This window comes from Danio rerio, chromosome 4 (assembly GCF_052040795.2).
Source record: "Danio rerio strain M-AB ecotype USA chromosome 4, GRCz13ab, whole genome shotgun sequence".
Taxonomy (NCBI): Eukaryota; Metazoa; Chordata; class Actinopteri; order Cypriniformes; family Danionidae; genus Danio; species Danio rerio.
The window spans coordinates 50,084,827-50,105,946 of record NC_141024.2 but is presented as its reverse complement, the minus strand read 5'-3'; the positions used below and the strand labels follow the sequence as shown (position 1 = coordinate 50,105,946).

General features: G+C 34.4%; 1 long non-coding RNA gene and 1 other non-coding gene across 2 annotated transcripts; both read right to left on the bottom strand.

Moving 5' to 3' along the window:
• Positions 1-11,196: 11,196 nt before the first annotated feature.
• On the bottom strand, positions 11,197-11,268 carry trnae-uuc (transfer RNA glutamic acid (anticodon UUC)). Its single transcript has one exon. It is a non-coding gene; the product is annotated as a tRNA-Glu (tRNA).
• A 1,346-nt stretch (positions 11,269-12,614) lies between these two features.
• On the bottom strand, positions 12,615-17,058 carry LOC108183741 (uncharacterized). The gene is made up of 4 exons (XR_015483784.2): positions 16,981-17,058; positions 16,810-16,853; positions 14,732-14,869; positions 12,615-14,656 (listed from the first exon to the last, which is right to left on the bottom strand). It is a non-coding gene; the product is annotated as an uncharacterized LOC108183741 (long non-coding RNA).
• Between the last annotated feature and the right edge of the window lie 4,062 nt (positions 17,059-21,120).

Genomic DNA, 21,120 nt, shown 5'->3' with positions numbered 1-21,120 from the left:
ACATTCGTATTGCCAAAAGCAGTGCAACGACACTGCGTAAAAACAAGACGCAAAAGGCAAAAAGGGCAGTAGTGCAAACAAATATAGATTTAAAATTTAATACAGAAAAAAACACAGAAATAAATAAAATAAAAATAGATAGATAAAAATAAAAAGATTGATAAAATAATAAATATTAATAAAAATTAAAATAGATTAGATCTCTCTCTTACAAACACACACTTTATTATTTAAAGTTGATCAAAACCTTTAATCTAAACATTTTAAGACAATTTTGAAAAACTTTCTTCATCCAGTTCATGATGACTTGCATGTCTACAAAACATTACTTCTTATTAATATCTGAGTCCAAATCTTATAATTATGACCCCTTATTTTCTTTTCTATTTTTACAACTTCATAGGCCTATATAGTGTTTCTTATTGTTTCATATGAATTGTCTCTTATTATCTGTGTGCCACGTTTCCTGCCATTCTTTAGCAATATCTTCAGTAATAATATTTCATTTACCTTTACTTACAGAAGCATTAAATGGGTAGTTTACATTAAAAATTTACAATTCGGTAATTTACTCATCCACTACTTGAGCCAAACCTGTTTGAGTTTCTTCTGCTGAATTCAAATGAAGAGAATACAGGGGCAAAAAACAGACACTATATCTTTCAACAGCTCCTGCTTTGGACATGGCTGCTTTTATCAACATTTTCTGGCACACAAAATGTTCTTGGAACTCGATTACAATTTAACCACTAAAAGTCACGTCACAGTTTTTGACAATGTTTTTGGTTTCTTTTCCAGAAAAACCACTGTCAAGCCAAGCATCTCTGGACTCTTGCTGTCTATGACAGACGAGGGAGCTCTCTGATTTCATCTAAAGTGTTTTCATTTGCGTTCTGAAGATGAGAAAAGTTCTCAGGGGATTGAAACAACAGGTAGAGAGACAATCGTTCTCAAGAGCCACATCACACTGCTTTTTTCAAATTTATTTATTAATTTTTTTATTGCAATAACAACTGGCCATTACAACAAATAAAAATACAGAAAATGATACTCGTGTGATATAACTCATATATTTATTAATTTTTTTTACAGCTCAGTCCCTTTATTAATCAGGGGTCGCCATAGTGGAATGAACTGCCAACTTATCCAGCACATGCTTTACACAGCGGATGCCCTTCCAGCTGCAACCCAATATTGGGAAACAAGCATACACACTCATTCACACACACCGCATGTCTATGGACTTTGTGAAAACCAGAGCATCTGGAGGAAACTCACGCAAACAACATGCAAACTCCACACAGAAATGCCAACTGACCCAGTTGAGGCTCGAACCAGCAACCTTCTTGCTGTGAGGTGATCATGCTACCCACTGCACCACTGTGACGCCTCACATCTGTGTCTTTATTTGAGGTATTAAACTGGTATTGGTGAAGAACTATGCTTACTAAAAGGCACCATTCAGATGTAATGATCTGGGCAATCAAGCATGCATTGTTATAGACACCTTTGCTTATTTGTCTTAAGAGATGTTAGGCAGGTCCTGTTCATGTAATATGCTTTAGGCTATCAAGTTGGTATTGGCATGAACAGCTATAACTGTTAACAGGTTTTATATATGTAAAATGGTCCTATTCAGTTAATGGTCTGGCCTATTAGGCAGCTATTAATAAAGACGACTGCACATGATGATGAGCCATTTATTTAAATGAATATGTGACACAGATATTTAAATTTCATTGTTGCAAACAAGTTACAGGAGTAAGTGCAGTTGTTGTATGTGATGTTCACCACTGTGATTACACCATAGTGAAACAGAAGTCTGAGAAATGCTGTAGTTGGTGTCGGTGGAGCAGGTTAATCACATTAAAAGTTCAGCATTGTGTAGATATGAAAGTGAACTCTTGTCATTGAATCACGCTGTATAAACTGCCTATACAATAGTTTAACTTGTGACATAATTATTTTCTAATTATAAATATATAGCTGCATGACAGATTTGATAGTGGACTCCACAAAGGTAAGACCAAAGCTTGAAATCGCATCACGTGAGTGCATGAGACCAATAGAAGATCAAAACATGAGCTATATGGAGCAACCAGTCGCTTTTAGTATCGTCTAATTATATTGTTTTATCCCACCCTTTTTTGCAGCGCTGTACGAAAGAATTTTGCAAGCACAAACTCTAGTGTGACTGCAGCCCAACTTGCTTTCAGATTAACTATGCCCGGCTGCTATATATATGTATGAGCCTACCTTAGACAGTGGGTACATCTAGAAGCTGCTGTGCTGTAGAAGTTTCTGATTAAAATTATGATTTGTGCCTGTACCATGACAGATCTCTCTTGTTGTGATATGTGTCTTGGTAACCTTTAATGTGTTGTTTTTTGCTCATTGATTCGACTGCATTGAGTGAGTGAGTGCATTTACCCTCCTTCTCCTGGTTAATAGATAAGGCTATATAGTAGAATTAGTTATATTTCAGATAGTATAAATCAATTATTAGCAACAAAAGACCAACTTCATAATGATTTTAGTGTAAAAGACTTTAATTTGAAGCAAAAAAGATGCTGGAGGACTAGATCAGATATATGGCACTTTACTCACACCTGATTGCCTCTGCAGCTTGTACATAACATTTCACTGCACCTGGAATAAACACAAATGAGTTTGAAGTTACAGTGTGTCTCATCCATTTGTGATTAATGTACAAACAATTATCTTCTAAGGCCAAAAGTAGCAAAAATGGACAGTATGTGATCACTTCAACTGTATTAAAAAAGGTTTTGTCACAGGGTATCTTATATATTCTTTTGTGAATGTCTATGCATATTTGTATGCACAAAAACAAGTGATAATCAGAGGGAAAAACATCTTTGTTACATATCAGGTGAATAAGAGGCTTTCGAGAAAGATGAGCTGCTCACACATGTTCTGTTCAACTATAAAAACGAAGGAAAGAAAAAAAATTGGCACAGAAACAAGTTACATTTTGATCATAAAAATGTATAGACACTTTTGGAAAGAAATAATTGACCTGTTAAGAGTGTGTTGACAGTTTACAGGAAGCAGTAATGAGCTGCATGTGCTTTAGGAGAAGTAAAGGACTCTAAACTCACATAAAGAACAGGTTCAGTGATAAATAAATGACTAAAACATTGCAAATATTAATATATTGACTGAACTTAACACAAATAAAACCTCACTGTGAAGATTAGAAATTGTTTCTTTTAACGAATAATGATATATCACAGTATAATAGTATCACTTACATAACTATTATATGAGTGAATGTAGTTGTGTGTGTTGAGACATCAGTGTGGTTTAAGTCTTCAATGCTTATTTGCATCTTTAAACAAAAACCAGCTTGGGGAAAAAAAACAATTAAAATGTGTTTCAAATCAAAATACCTCAACATAAGTGTATCAGCATTAACTACAAAATGCAGCAGCCAAAATAAAAAAAGCTTCCATCAATAGTCCTATAAAACAACAGCAACAAAACAAATGATGATGGCTAAAGTCAACTTATTTTCCCAATACATCATTATTTCTCTGTAAAACTGGTTTGTAAAGCTGCTGAACTTCCCATCCCCCACTGTATGTGTCTTGAATCTTCACTGCTCCCCACTGCTAATTTGCATCTTTATACCAGCTTTAATTGGGGCCAATTGAGTCTAATCCAATCACATTCCAGATCCAGTATCTCAGCAGGGTTGCATCTATATATTCAGTGTTTCCAACGGATGCTTCATTATCTGATTTAGCTGTAAGAGAACAACTTTGGAGGACAAACTACGATTGTGGATTTCTACATTGGGATTATTACCAACAACAACCTACAAAGAAAAACCCACTGAGGACTTTTTTATCCCACTTCTTCATTGAAGACAGAAAAGGTGAGTTGCACATTTTGAATTTACACTCAAATAATGTCTGAATGCTAACATTATAAAATGTAAATATGTGTGGATGCATTGTTCAACATTGTATTAAGTTCTTCAGTCTTTTTTCAAAGCTTCTTTACAACTATTCAGTTTTTTGTTTGTTTATTTGGTTATAAATATTGTTTTTATCCTGACATGTAGTTACGTCACTAGTTTTAATCAGCTCATTTGTGGCTATTGTTTCTTGCTCAGACTTACCTGATTTGTTTTTGTTAATTACTCTCATATAAAGAAACTGTTAAAGCAAATGTTAAAGATAAGTTTGTTTCTGTTCATTGTTTTGTTAATTTTAAACAGAATAAAGTGTCCAAACACAGAGAAAAACTCCTGCTGAAGCGACTGATCTCCACACTGTTATAAAGATGGCGTTTATTAAAGAGGAGAGTGAAGATGTGAAGATTGAAGAAACATTCACAGTCAAACAGGAAGATCTGCAGGAACAAACAGGTTGGTTTTCATTCTCAAACACCAACTCAGTCATTTGATCCTCATTCAGATATATTTTAATAATAAAAATACTAAATATAATCCATCTTGCAGCCCTGAGTGTGCTGCCTAATTATCCTAAACGCACATAAGCACTTATTGAAAGATAGGAATGAGTTTCTTTCATACTTGTTCTCGTGTCATTCTTTTTCTGTTTTAATAGTCTCCCATTTTCCCTACCTTCTTAAGGTTATTGCATTTCTTGTTCTCCTACTGTTTGTAAAGCGTCCATGAGCACTGGCGCTATTTAAAATAAATAAAAACAATAAATTAAAAAGGTTTACCTGAGCTGACGATATTTGACCTATTCTATCCTCATAAAAGATATCTTCTATTACAGTGATAGTGTTGGCTTAGTACTTTCCATTTGCATATGTCATGTTGATCACAATTCCCCTTTTTTTAATCAACTTTTTGGGTTTAAACTTGTTTCTAGTAGTTGTTACTAGTTCTCACAGATAGTAACTGAGTTAGAATGACATCATAGTTATATTAACTAATTACCAGGGCTATTCCCTATTTAAAACCTGCAGTGTCTTAAAATGTCTTAAAGGGGTGGTCCACTACGATATTATATTTTAAACTTCAGTTGATGTGTAATGTAGCTGTGTGAACATAAACAGCATCTCTGAATGTAAAATATTCAAAGTTTAATGCAAAGGGAGACCTTGATTTGTACAGAGTTAGCTTAGCAACGCCTACAATTAACGAATTTTGGGGACTACAAAAAATACTTCCGCCCCCTGTGAGATCACAAAAGTTCGTTATTGCGCATCCCACACTGCGCAGGTAAAGGCCGTGGCCAGAGGCGCTGTAACGTTACTGCAGAGAGAGAAATGCCATCCTGCTGTTTCCACAGAGCTGTTCTGTTTCTGTTGTTGGGCTTCCAAATGACACGACCCAAACACAGAAGTGCTTACAGTTCAATATTAATTATGTTCCAGAGAACTATAAAATACATAGCAAGCATGATTTGACAAAACACAGCTTCCAGAATCTCTCCCAGTTCAGTGCTGGATTCAGTTAAAATCTCCTCAAAGATGGAGCAAGGAGACGCTGTGAACTCTGAGTCATGACCTGTAAGTGTTTTTATTTGTTAAAATTGATCATGACATGTACAGTGTCTAACTTTAACGGTGTGTTGTAGCAAAGATGTAAACAACGGGAAATTATGGTAACCGCTAACGACTTCGCTAACGTTACAAATCCATATTTATCAAACGGCTGTAAACGCACACACACACATACACATACACGCACTCTTGGCCAGCACCTGCGTCTCTCTGTGTGAGACGGCAGAATTTCTCTCTATAGGCAGCTATGCTATGCGTTTTACAACTCGGACAATAAAGTCGCAAAAGATATGTGAACGATTCATGTTACTTACACAGGCATATTCCGCATATGCATGAAAGACGTCCTGTAACGCATTGATTTAAAAAAAAAATACAGCAATGATTTCCCAACTGGAGTGTAACATCAAAAACAAATCAATCCAGGCTCACAAAGGTCTCATCTCACATCTTGTGCTTTATTCTGTCACCACAGAAAATAACTTAATCCGAGCATGAGAGAAAAAGAACAATAAAAATCTCTCCCGCGCACATGCGCTTCTCGTGTTACAAATACTTCATCGTATACACGCATAAACACACTAAAAGGCACAGAAACAGTTAAAGGAGCCGCATCCCATTTTCACTCGTTACAGACACGTGTTGACTGACTGACTGACTGACTGTTTACACAAAACGCGCGTGCTTGTCAGGGCGTGACGTGAAGCCGATCGGCGTATCACAGCATATTATGATGATGACCAATCAGAGTCACTTGAGGGTGGGCCTTTTAGAGGAACTAGGAAATATGACAGTCGTTTTCATGTTAGCTGAGTAGCTGTGTATAATCAAAGTGAGATTTATGAAAAAATAACACGATTTCCTTCAAGTTAAACATGAGCACACATTGCTTTGCATCTTATTAACACAACCAAGCCTTAAAAATAACATTCTGGACCACCCCTTTAAATTTCAAAATCTAAAATTTTAGGCCTTAAAAAGTCTTAAATTTACTGAAATGTTGTGTTGTAGGTCTTAAATCTTTTTTATACAAGTCTTTATTTTTCTTTGTTCACACTCTCAGAAAAAAAGGTACAAAATTGTACCTTTTGGGGTACAAATGGCCCGTCACTGGGGTGGTACCCTTAAGGGTACAAATTTGTACCTCTATTTAAAAGGTACAAAATTGTACCTTCTACATTTGTACCCTTTAAGGGACAATTTTGTACCTTAGACACTGAAGGTACAAAAATGTACCTTTTTATATTATATAGTATTTTCAGGGTACTGACCCAGGCATTTTGATCCTTTGGTGACTGCATGCACAAATAAATAAATAAAATATTTTGGTTCACAGATGTCCATTTTTATTTATTAATGTAGAAATATTTAATTACAACTCACAACTGAATGTTAAGAAATAAAATTACACAGCAAGTATAAAGCAGACATGTAAAACAGTAAAAAGAACAATTTAGATAACAAATAAAAACTGAATAATCTACACTTAATACAAAGACCACAAGAATACTGTTTAAGATTTATAAACACATTACACATCTACAACAAGTACTGCACTTTATAAAGTCCAAAGTATTTGTCTTTAGGCAGAATACTCGGTCATAATAAATAATTTGTCATCAACATTTTCTCTGAATTTCAGAATGAAGGCAAACTTTCTCTATAAATTGCTTCAACAGTGCAGAAAATCAAATACATCAGTAGCCTCTTCCTCAACATCATTACACTGTAAAAAATTGCTGTTAAAAAACGGTCAGATTCTATGGTAAAATAATGTTTTTTCACTAAAACAGTAATATTCTGTTAAAACAGTGCTTTCTGGGTAACATTTTTGTTTTCGAGAAAGTAACCAACTGCAGAAAACTGTGAGCTAACAGAGTTCAGATTCGATGTTTTGAAGTCTGTGTTTAAAATCACACTTTGTGTCCTTGTTCACTATTCCATACACTAGTTAACTAATATAGTTCACCTGACAGAGTTAATGAACACTAATGAGTGAATTCAGACACTGATGAACACCAGCTGTTAATAATCACAATTACTGAAGAAAATAAACAAGAAACACAAACAGTGACTTGAGTTACAGCATTAAATAAAATAAAATAAAATAAAACAGCTTCAGTCTCAGCAGAGGATCATTAAACAACTCCACAAACAACAGCAGACACACTTATTACTGACTGATTTGACTTCCATAATATTCTCATTGAGATCCAACAGAAATTAAGGTGTTTTTTGTGTCACCGTAATGGAGTGAGGGGCTGGTTTAGTTGGGCTCTTCACCCTTGAACTCATTTAAGAAGACTTTCCATCTGCTTGAATACAGAGTTTACAAAACGTTTGTACTATAGCAATAAAGTTGGGAAGTCAATAAATAGAGAAATCTATTTGTCTGAAATTAGTTCTGATAAATGTTTTGGTATAAATCTGGAAGAAGGGCCTCATTCAATAGATTTTATGCTTAGTTGCAGGTATTAACTTAATTAATGAGAAGTGGAAACAGAAAAGATACCTCCTTAATTACTTAACAGTTAAGAAATAACATACAAAAACAGTTCAGTTATGACAAATACACACTCAGACCTCATGAATCTGACCTTGTATCTCAACAATGGTAACATCTCAAATGTTTCATGCTGCAATGCATGCTGGGAGTGGCACTGTACAAATATCCCAGTATGCATTGCGGTATAAATAAATGTTGTATAATGGTCTAACAGTTTTCTTTATTTGTGTTTTATTCTGCTGTTGTTTATGTTTAGACTTTCAGTTGCCTGTTTGTGAGTTAAACTGTTAATTTTGTTGAATTTTGTTAAATTTGTTTTCACTATTATTGAGGTTCATATGCTGATTATTGATGTCTCTTTGAGTGCGATTTACACCATAGAGCAGTGTTATTGTCCAATATATTCTTAAAAACTTCCAGAAATCATTGCCATATATATATAGACATATAATGTAAAACAATAGATTAAACATTGAATAAGAGCAGTAAATTTTATTATACTAAATGAGAACAGACTCTGTCATTTAATAGCAACATGAACATCACCAGATCTTATTGAGGTTTTTGGCTGGCTTGCCTCAACAAAGGAGCTTTATAAACTAAGTTCTTAACAATTGCAGCAGCCAAGATATATAAATGTTAAAAATGACAGGGCTAAGAGCCCAACTAAAGCAAAATCTGTTCTCCATGATGGTGACGTAAAACTTTAACTTTTTTCTCAAGAAGAACTTTAGTAGATGTTATACAAAAATACATGTATTAAGTAATAAGTGTAGCTGGTGATGATGTTTGTAGAGTTGTTTAATCATCCGCTGATCATTTAAATGATTTAATCATTTGTTGTTCTTCAGGTTATTTCATTATAAAGCTGTGACTAAAGTTTTGTATGTTCTGTTCTTGTTTTTTTCCCTTCAGTATTTCTTCATTTGTTCATTGTTAATCCTCAATTATCATTTAATTAGTCAGTTAATTAATGAATTTACTTCAGCTTTGCTCCATGTTTCTTGAACACTCAGTAGTGTGGACACTTCAATAAAAACTGAAGTATATGCTCTGGGGTTTAAAGGGTTAAAGGTGTGAGAGGTAAAAACACAGTGTAAAATGTATTTTAACAGTAATATACTGTTAACTTAAACTACGGAAGTAGACTGTAAAAAAACAGTAGATTGCTGGCAACCACAGCTGCCAGTAGATTACTGTTAAATCAAGGAAAAAACAGTATTTTACTGTAAGACCTGAAGCTAATTTCTTCTGTCTGTCACCGTTGTGGAGGAGAGTAGAGCCAGTGTATGAGTTAAAGATGAACAATGAACTGCTGATGTTATTCGGCATGGTTTTTTTCTATTTAAAGAGAGCGGCTGTTTAGTTGCTGATGCAGTCAGAATCTCACTGGTGATTCCAGATTTACATGTATGTGTGCTGTTGTGAAAAATAAGAAATTAGAGTTAAACCGAACTTTTCTAATTAACTAAAATAAGTTATCACTATAAGTATGCTTCTAAGCATATATAGCACATTACTTCATAAACTCATTCAGCAGTTGACCAAGTTGAGGCAGTTGCTTTCAGTGAGCAAAATGAGTTCACTTGAGTATTGTGTAAATCAATGTAGTCCATGTATTTTTACAGCAACATACTGTAAAATAACAGTACATTGCTGGCAACTGCAGCTGGCAGTATTTTACTGTTTTTTAACGGGACAATTTTTAACAGTGTAGTATTCAACGTTACTGTAATGGTTATTCATTTAAACCAACTTGTTATAAAAATACTTAGTTTGCAATTGTTGTCCGAATTAATCTGCAACGAAATCTGTTATAACAGTACAAATATTGAATGGTATAAGGGCTCTGATTGGCCATAGCGTTCATTGTAACTCGGAACACGATTGGCTGCCGTAACAAAGAATAGGGTGAATCTTGGTTCCAGCTCGGGACGTGATTGGCCAGCATGACCAAGAATTAAAAAAAATCTTGGTTCCAACTCAGAACGTGATTGGCCGGTGTAACCAAGAATAACCACAACTTACAGGTGACAGTATGCGCCACTGGCCCAGTCTGCACTGTGTGGCATATTTGCCGACATATAACAGAGACTGAAACATTGCTCACACTTGTCTGAGGTGGTCATTTTGACTGCAATCTTGTTTTAGGTTGGCACTTTGTTTTTGAATATTGTCTGCTTTTCGAATGCGTATCTGTGCTGCAGTAGAACGCCTTAGCCTCACAGCAAACATTTTGGTCTACAAGCTGTCACTGCCATCTTCCCAGGAGAGTGGCTGTACTGGTTTCTTCTGGAAGTCCTGAGGGATGTACGGGACCAAGACATTAGAGCAGTTGGGGCAGCCTTTGAACCCAGGAGAGCACCCCACAGGCTCTGTTCTGGCGGCCCCAGAAACTCGATTCACTCCAGAGTAGAACCGAACATCTCAGGCAGGCGCAAACCGCGACCGCACTGCACTGAGAGCAACGCAAAAAAATCCTGAATGGGCCAGCCAGGAGTCGAACCTAGAATCTTCAGATCCGTAGTCAGATGCGTTATCCATTGCGCCCCTGGCCCAGTCCACGTCAGCAGTGCTCATTAGCATGCTGCTTGGAAAGAGGACACGGCTCGGTGAACATGGAGTTCCTTCAACGCATGCTGTGCTTTGTTGTCATGGCAAGTTGTGGTGTCGATAGGATGCTCTTACACCGAGCATGTGACAGTCCCTCCCAAGAAGAACTGTGATCCAGGCTCTGAGACTTTCTCTTCTCCAGGAGGAGGTTGCAAACGTTAGTTATTTTTGTCAGAGCAGCTGCAGCACACCTGGGTGGAGGCCCACAGCTAGACTTGAGGCCAACATTTACGCAGACCTTCCCTGGTGGTCTAGTGGTTAGGATTTGGCGCTCTCACCGCCGCGGCCAGGGTTCGATTCCCGGTCAGGCAACTTCCTTTTCACCTCCATGCTGAACTTTGAGGAGTGGTTAACTCACTTGGCGAAGGCAAGAAAGCGGCTCTGAGCGCAAAAGATGTCCTTCGAGCCGGAGTCGAACCAGCAACCTAAGCATTGCCATCATCCCACCTACAGTCCTCCGCTCTACCAACTGAGCTATCGAAGGCTTACGGGGCAGTTCCACAACCACATCCTATAAGGTAGCTGCAGACCGAGCGCTGGCCAAAAAGGACAGAAGCAAAAGCACTCAAGCCTTCCCATACCGGGAGTCGAACCCGGGCCGCCTGGGTGAAAACCAGGAATCCTAACCGCTAGACCATATGGGAACTGCCACACTTGAAACCCAGTCTTGGCACAAACTCCAGTTCATTCTGATCGCTGGCACGTCCCTGCTCCGCTTGCACAAGTGCCACTCATACACTTACGCACTCTCTCATACACAGTTTCTTGGTTTCCGTAAACCGAGAATCTTCCGATCCGTAGTCATAAGCGCTAACCTTTGTGCCACCGTCACTCTGTTCAGCACCTTGTTAGCACTTTGCTTGAAGCAAGGACAAGGCTCTGTCAACCCGGAGTTCCTTCACCACACATTCTGCTTTGTTTTTATGGCAAGAGGTTGTGTGGATGGGATGCTCTTACAGGGTTCCTGACAGTCCCTCCATAGAAGACCTGAGATCCAGGGTCGGAGACTCTCTCCTCTCCAAGAGTAGGTTAAAAGCAATGGTTTCTTTTGTGTCTGTGTGTCAGAGCCCTTAGGTGTTGCTGCAGCTCAGAGACCTACAAGTGGAGGAGATTACACTGCAAGTTGGCTGGATGACCTCTAAGTGGTAGGCACTTATACCGCACGTAGGCTGGGTTTGCGATTGATGTAGCTGTAGTAGACATTCATAAAAATAAAAAATATATATAAACTGCTTACTCTGAGGTTGTGTTTAGGGTTGGGGTAGGAGTAAAATTGAATAAAACACAGCAGGTTACCGTGTGGTTGGGCCTAGGGCTGGGGTAGGTGTGATTTTAATAAACTGCGATAGGTTGTATTCTGTGCCATGTACGAGACATTGAATCAATGAAACCCACATGGAGGTTTGTTACTGTGAGGTTGGGTTAAGAGTTGGGGTAGGTTGGGAGGTTGATAAAACACAGCAGGAAACTGTGAGGTTGGTTTAAGGATTGGGGTAGGTTTGACATTCAAACATAACTGGTTGGACGCAGTGTCTTGTACCAGACATTAAATGAATGAAAACTCCAGGAGGTTTTTACAGCCCACTTGGGGCTGACCAGGTCGTTTGGAGCAGGCTCCGATTTCTATTTATACCTTTCTCAGTCAGGTAACTTCCTTTTCAGTAGTATGAGCGTCTGCACTGTGTGGCATGCGTGATTTTTTTTCCCAAACCAGTTCAGCGCAAACCACGCCCCCTACGCGAAAACCCCACCCCGCTGCTGTGACTCACGTCCGTGGCTCGATTTCATTGGTCCAGCAGCTCCAGCTTTATCACAATGGCAGCGAGCACAAACTATTTTTTAATAAAAGACCTAAAATACGAAAGGTTAACAAAGTGCGTGTATGAAATAAAACGTAGTACAAACAATCTACAGCTTATATAAAAAGCTGTGTTTAATGAATAAAAATAGTGCCAAAAATACATGAAGTAAACACACACACAACATCATCTTAACAATGAGAAAAATTTTACTCAAGTACAAAAACCAGCAAAAAACACACAAACATAATATTTATTTAAAAAAACATTTTTATATATTATTAATTTAACACAGCCCCTGCATGCAAACATAACCTCTTTATCTTTCGTTGTCTAGTATAAAATAGTTAAATTGAAAGATTTATTCTGACAATATCTTGTATTAATTCAGAGAAGTGGGATAGGAATGTGTATAATTTGTTGTCAAAATTCAGATATTTTGCAAAATAACCCATTTTTTTAAATTAAAGAATGTTACATTTGTGGTATCAAATTTGAAAATATTTGAAATATATAATGTTGAATGAAACTAAAAGGTCCTGTTAGACTCAAATTTAAAGAATTAAATTATTTATTTATATTGTCAATGCTTTGGGATTTGTGGATATTTCTTTTATAATATTGAGTAATAAATGATTTACTGAGTAATTAAGTTTTTAATTAAATTGAATAAAAAAGTAATTTAAAATACAATTGTATTTATTTTTAAATTATAACTAGTAATAATCAATAATGAATTACGTTTTCAGAGTAACTTACCCAACACTGCACATAATCTGCATATCAGATGAAAATCAACTGAAGCACAAGTACATTGAACTATACCTGTTTCTATACAGAGTTTGAATGTTTAATAACTGCAAATGAGACCAACATATGTTCTGCAGGCCTTTCAAATAAGGCTTTCATTTAATGCTGAAAACAAGTTAAAATTGATCATATGATTCCTCTCACAGTGCCTATTGTTTTACCTTTAATGACCAGAAAATGAGAATAATCAGTTGGACAGCAATAATATTCATTGTTAGAGCCCTCCCATAAAAAATAAATAAACAATACACATTTTGGTAACACTTTATAATAACTACACGCTAATAATGTATTAAGCATTAGCAAATTTAATTCATCATTTGTTAAGCATTAACTCTACATTAACAGAAGTTAGTAAGCAGTTTCTAACTACAGATACAAATGCTCTATTCTTGATTTATAAGCACATCTATAATGTGCTTAATGATTGTATTTTCATACTTTGTTAATAATAATTTTTTCAATACTTAAGTATTGTATCATTTACAAACCAATTATTTGAGAGTACTTTGTGGCTTTTAAAGATCATTTAGAACGCATAAGTAAATAATAAACCATTCAAATTAACATTTATATATCTTATTATTCAGGCATATACTAATAATTAATTTGTATGTTAATAAATGCTTTAGTATTTTAACTTCATCCAGTTTTGTGACCTAATCTAAAGTGAGGACTATTTATGCTTTATAAATCCCTTATAAATAACAATTAAAGGCTCAGTTATCTTCTAAACAGGGGAAAAAAACACGACTTGATTTATTTCTTATCATTTGAAGATACATAAATGAATCTGCATCAAATGAAAAATACATTTTTGCAATCTTAACTAAAATAAAGTTACCGTACAGTTTAAACTTCGCTAAATAACATTATAATTTTGTATCATAATATATTGTTAAATATTATATTGTTGTTGTTTTTTTATCCAATTTTATGTCGTATTTTGACACTCCTGTTATTCGGCAATGTTTAAACTTTACAGTAATTTTATTTTTAGATAGAATTACAAAGGTGTACTGTTCATTTGACACTGAGCCTTGAATTGTCATTTATTAGAGATTTATAAAGCATAAATTGTCCTCACTTTAGAAATAGGTAGAGTGGCTATTATAGGTTAGTTGGTTCTAGCAGAGGTGGCCAATCTTGGAGCTCAGGTGGTGGCATCGGTGGCTCTGGAAGCGTTGGCTATGGCAGCAGCAGATCTGCCAGCTCTAGCACCATGGGCTCTGGCAGTTTTGCTGGAATGGGTCTGAATGTGGTTGAGGCTTTGTAAGCGGTTCTGTTGACAATAACTCTTGTGAATCTGGCATCAATAGCTCTGGTGGCAACTGGCAGCTCAGGCTCTGACATGGTGGCATCTCAACAGAGTTAACTCTTACGCACAGAAGTTGAGTAAGTGGGAATATGGGGTTCATTGTTCCTGAAAAATGAAAATAAATTACACAAAGAAACTAAAAAAAAAATTATTTTTACAATTTTGACATTTCTAACTCACCTACTTGATCCTCCCCTTTTGTCTACAGTCTTTACCAAAGTGCAAACCATTTTTGCCCCACAGCATGTTTTTGGACAGCCGTTGTTGACTAGCCATGCCTGATCGAACATGAACATTGTGCTGGCACCTGTAATGAGCCTACAGGAAAAATATTAATTTTTAAATGTTTAAGTGTGCAGAAATGTTAGATATTTTTATTTTACATTTAGAAATTTCAAACGTTTACAACAATGATGCAGCAATATTCTAAATGATCTGTCAACAAAACATACAGGAAATCTGTAGGACATGTATATAGCATTTGTTTTCAGATTCATTCATTATTTTGATGAAGCATTTTTACCTAAAGATCACCTCAGATGAGATAAGTGAGTAAAAGTTTACTTTGTTCTATAAAAGCAAGGTTTTGTTGTTTTTGTGAGTATCCACAAATAAAAAAAAAAACAGTTGCTGCTTTGAATGGTCATTCTCTTATCTTTATGACCAAAATGACAGAATATTTGAAGATTTACACTGCCATTAGAAAAAAAATATATATATACACACACACACGCTCACGCACACACACACACATATATACAAGCATACCTGCAAGTTTGTCAATATCGTGAGTTAAAGCTTTTATGCAGTGAATATTGGATACTTTTAATTATTTCGCATTTAAATCCAATGAATAAATGCCTATCATCACAGACAAGCATGCAGGCAGTAAATCACTAAATGTCTCAGAAAGTTATAGGTTTATTAATAAGTGCTGTCATCAATATAACCATTGCAGCTATTTTATTTGCACAGACTTGTTTCTAGGTGGGCTGTCAACTCACAGAAATCCTATATATTTAAACTAATCAGAGGACGACTGAGGATCTTTAAAAAGATTTCCAGAAAAGTGTGCCATATGCATCAGAAGTTGCTTGGCATGATGTCTGAGGCTGAGACTATATGATTTCAGAATCACTGTGGCTGTGCATATGAAAATCTGTCTATCCAATCATCTATCCATATGACCTGTCCTAAGTTTATACAAATACTGGAGCCATCACAAGGGTAAAAATCTCACTGGACTATTACAAACCATTAACCAAGTCAATGTTAACTGAGATTTCTAACTGGCACACTAAAGCAAAATATATTAATAAACATCTCAATTTGTGTGAAGAATCTAAAATGTTTTGAACAGTAGAACTATGTATGTTTACAATATTTACTGTAAAGTTATTTTCAGTGAGTTACATTTATATAGTGTAAAAAAGAATGAACTGATTTTACATTGTCCCTTTTTAGGTTTTGTCACTGCCACTCTCCAACTTACTCAAGGCTCACTAAGTTTTTTTTACCCATTCCTTTACTTCCCAAATCTCTCAATGCATTTTTTAGAATTGCTTCAAAACATGTGTGGCCCAAATGTGATTTACTGTTTGTACGGCCTAAGCGATAGGTGCAGAAGTGGTATTTATTCTCAAGAGGCAACCAGTTCTGTAAAAGTAGAAATAATTTACCTGAAAGACTGTTCACCCATAAGCATTTTAACTGAGATATCCCAAAATTTTACAGTAAGCCAAGTTTATTACAATAAAAGTAATAATAATAATTTATATTATTTATAAATCTTTTAATGCTGTTCAAACGTTTGAGATCAATATTAGCTTTTTTTGCTCACCAAGGCTGCATTCACTTTAATAAAAATACAGAAAGTTGCATTATTGTGAAATGTTAATGAAATTTATAGTAATATTTATATTTTGATGTAAATCGATCATTTATTCCTGCGATGTGAAAGCTGAATAATCAACATTATTACTCTAGTCTTACACTATATGTATCACTCAAGTGTCACACCATACTTCAGAAATCATTATAAATGCTGATTTATTATCATTGTTGGAAACAGTTTAATTAAATTAGTTTTCAGTAAATAAGAAACGCATTATTTTAACTTCAGCATTTATTTAATTCTGTATTTTGGATTAACTGAAGCATCCTTCTATAAACAAAATTACAATCCTTGCTGATCCCAAATTTTTGAAAGACTGTGTACTAAATTTGTGTGTTAAATGAAAAAACAATGTATTTTTTACCTTTAGATCCGCAGCTTGGTCTTTGGGACTACAATCGTACTCTCCTGAGGGCAATCGAAAATGATAAAATAAAGATGAAATAAATAAAATGAACACTATAAAAAAAACATACACTCACATCTCCATGACTAAATTATTAATATTAAACATTATTAAGCAAGAAGTGTTTACCGTTTGTCAACGATAGATCCATTAGAGACGAACTTGATTGATGTGCACTCTGAACTTCTTTCTCAGACGACAAGTAACAACGTTGCCCAATGAAATCGCGCGTGTCACAGCTGCGGGGTGGGGTTTTCGCGTAGGGGCGTGGTTAGCGCTGAACTGGTTTGGGAAAAAAAATCACGCGGTGCAGTGGAAAGAGGAAGTTAAAAAAGGAGACAAAACAGACTATAAAGACGACAAGCTTTGTTGTAAATGTTTATTTTGTTTGACAAAAAAATAGATATATACATGTATATGTTTTAGGGCTTTATGATAGCATAGAAAAACGCGATTATTTCTAAAATAACTTTTCCCTAGAAAAATGCATTTTTTTTTCTGTGTTATTAAATCATTTACTTAATAATATTAAGTGGTTAAAAGATATTGTTCAGATGCAATTAACTCTAATTCTAAAAATTATAAGTCTAAAAACACTGTCAAGGTGCAAACATTTAGTCTTTAAAACAACTAAGCAAAATAAATGTTTATTTTGTATAAAACAAATACAAATATACATGTACAAGTTGTAGGGCTTTATGATAGCATAGAAAATGCTATTATTTCTAAAATAACATTTATGATAGCATAGAAAATGCTATTATTTCTAAGATAACATTTCCCAACAAAAATGCATTTTTTTATCTGTTATTTAATCTTTTACTTAATAATATTAAACAGTTAAAAGATATTGTTCAGATGCAAATAACTAATTCTAAAAATTAAGTCTAAGTCTAAAAACACTGTAAAGGTGCAAACATCATTTTTTTAAAACAAATAAGCAAGATATTCTGACTCTGATTGTCTGTTGTCATTTTCTTTTTTCTTCTTAACTTCTGCTATTAGTGTTTATTTTCAGCTCTGCGTTAAGCTTTGAGCTGCTCTAGCAAATAGCCGAGCAGCAACTACTGGGAAGGTAGTTTATAAAATAATAATTTATCATACGTTTGTGATTTTTAAAAAAATATTGCATAAACTGTTGTGATAATAAAATAATTTTACGCTATATTGTACTGCCCTAATATGTTAAAAGTATAAATAGTTATATATTTTGTGTAAATAAATTTTTTTTTCTATTTTATTTCTAATCTCTGTGTACATTTCAGCTTTTTTTAAAGATATTTGTTTAGTAGCTACAGTGTCCCAAGAGTGAGTTATCTGTTGTGACTCGAATAACTTTACACAATATTTATATTACACTTTACATCATTTTTTCTATTCATTTATTGCAAACAAGAGTTGAAGGATAAAATAAAACTTCCAAAAATACACTGCGTACACATATTCATGTGGTTGCTTTAATGTTATCATTGTGTAATTTAAAGGATGGTAATATTAGGGTTCTGTATATTATTCATAAACAAGTTATAAACTCTAGTTTAGCTAACAGTAAAAATAAAATGGTATAAAATTATATTGTAAATTAAATTTAGGTAAATATTCAATGTAAATGCAGTAACACCTAAAAATAATATGTGTATATGTAAATATAACTGTAAACATTGATGTAAATGAAATATTTTAAAATATATTTAATTGAATTTTTAAATAATTCAAACTTTAAAAAATTGACAAACCTATTTAAATATCAATGCCTGAAATTTAAATTTGAACGTATTTTAATATAATATTTCTTATATCCTACAACCTAATATTTTAGGTACTATATTTAGTTTAATCAGTTGTTTAAATATTTTATTTTGTGTTATTTAATATTAATAAATAAGTTACCTGAACATTACGGTCAATATAATTGACAAAATTCTAAAACATTTAAAAGTCAATATTTCAGTATGTTTATTATTGAAATTTTAAAATATTTTATTTCTTAAAAGGTGTGAAATATAAGTCCCAATCATAAAAACATTTTATCTAACTGACATGCAATTCAAAAAAGCTATATTTAGTTATGTTGCAAATAAACATACAATTATATTTGAATATAATCTAATACATTTATTAAAAAATAATACTTATTATTATATGTTACTCAATTCATTTAAAATGGATTTTCTTTTTCAAATTATGTAATAAATGATATACAATGAGAGCAGTCTACAGCACATGGCTAATTAATATGCACCTGTCATACCCCAGAAAGCACATGGCTAATTATGCCAGTTCCCGCCTTTGATTTTTTACCATATTGGGCAAATTTGTTTAATTTCAACAAGCATGAGCACCCTTCAAAGCCACAGGTGACACCAATGGGGTTTAGGGGTCACTACTCTGCAGTCTAAGGCCATGTGACGTCGAGAGGGCTGCTGGGGGCCACAGGGTGGGGACAGAGAAGATCCATCAGGTTCCTTTTCACAGGGGCCATGCTAATATTCTCTGTATCGATCCAAATATATGTTTTTTTTTTTTCAAAACATCAGTTCAGAAGCATATAAAAATATCATTTACAAACATTCCTTATGACATTATGTTGGTTTCAAAACAGGAAAACAACAAGCATAATCATTCTGGCAAATCTATTTTCAAACCATCTAGTGAGTACGTAATATAAGGAGTATTCAACATAAACGTTTTGTAAAATTCAGTCTCTTTTTCTTCCATTCTAAAATATTGTTCCACAGTTTTAATATAGTTTTCCAGTTTCTTTTATACATTTTCCATAACTCCATTTTAGCATGTTTATTTTTAACAATGTTTCTCCTTTCTCAAATTACAGTTCTTGCAACTGATAGAAACAAATTGGCAATTCTTGTTTTACTTCCATTAAAACTAGGGATGCACGATATATCGGCGCCCATATCGTTATTGTCCGATAAATGCTATTTTTAAGATTATCGTTATCGATCTGATGTTGACACCTTGCAATTTCGAAATCATATCTTTTTTGCTTCAAGTATAGACTATTCAGTTCATAAGAGCAGTTCAATCTTTTATGAAGTTTGCTGTATAAAAATATAACAATTTAAAATATTTATTATTATCGGCCTATACATATCGGCTATCGGCCTCCAAGTCTGAAGAATTATCGGTTATCGGTATCGGCCAAAAAATCCATATCGGTGCATCCCTAATTAAAACCAAATAAAAATATTTTATACCATTCTGTCTCCTCCTCAATCTGCTCTGTTTTACTTTTCATCATTTGTTTAATACTTTCTTTTAACTTTGCCATAAATGTATTAAATTCAACACATTTTAAAAACAAATGCATAATACCTTCATTTTCCAGTCCACATATTTTGCATAATGCATTCTCACTGCTTCCAATTTGTGCCAGTTTTGTTTCAGTGAAAATAACATTATGTCTGATAAAATAATCCAACGTTTCAATTTTTGCGTCTAAATATTTCCATTTTAAATTCTTCCAGATTCCCTCTTCGTCTATTTCCACAAATATTTTTTTCCAAAATTGTTCTGAAACTGGTCTTTTATGCACTTTGTTTCTGAAACAAATGTAGAAATTTTTGAGAACACATTCTTGAAAATCTTTCTCATTTTCCTTTAAAAACATTTTCACATTATTCCTTCATTCGAATCTATGATTTCAAAACTTTCTGGATCCACACCTACAAATGTTGCCATAATTTATCGTCCACCCAAACTAAATAATGAATTTCTAAATGACTTTGCTGCTTTTTAACACATATTACCACCCTCTCACCTAATATTATGGTTTTAGGAGATTTTAATATTCATGTGGATAATTTTAATAACTCCCTTACAAGAGATTTTATATCCTGTCTTGAGAGCTTTGGACTTCAACAGCATGTCAATGTTCCCACACACTCTAAAGGACACACCCTCAACCTCATCTGCTGCTCTGGTGTCTCACCCATTGACCTCTCTGCTGAGGAACTCCTTATAACGGATCATTTTCTCCTCTGATTTAATTTTGCACTCTCTCTTTCTTCCACCAAATCTCTCCGTACTATTTCCTTCCGTAACATAAAACATATTAATTTAAAATCCTTTTTTTTGCTAGTATTAACTCTCTTCCTGAAATTACTAACCTTTCATCACCAAATGATTTAGTTTCTCATTACAACACTGGACTTGACTATAAGTCTCTGTAATAAAGTTCACGGCCCTTTGGCCGCCTGGAAGAAGGAGGCGGAGAACCGACGTAGTTTAAAAATATTTATTAATAACAGG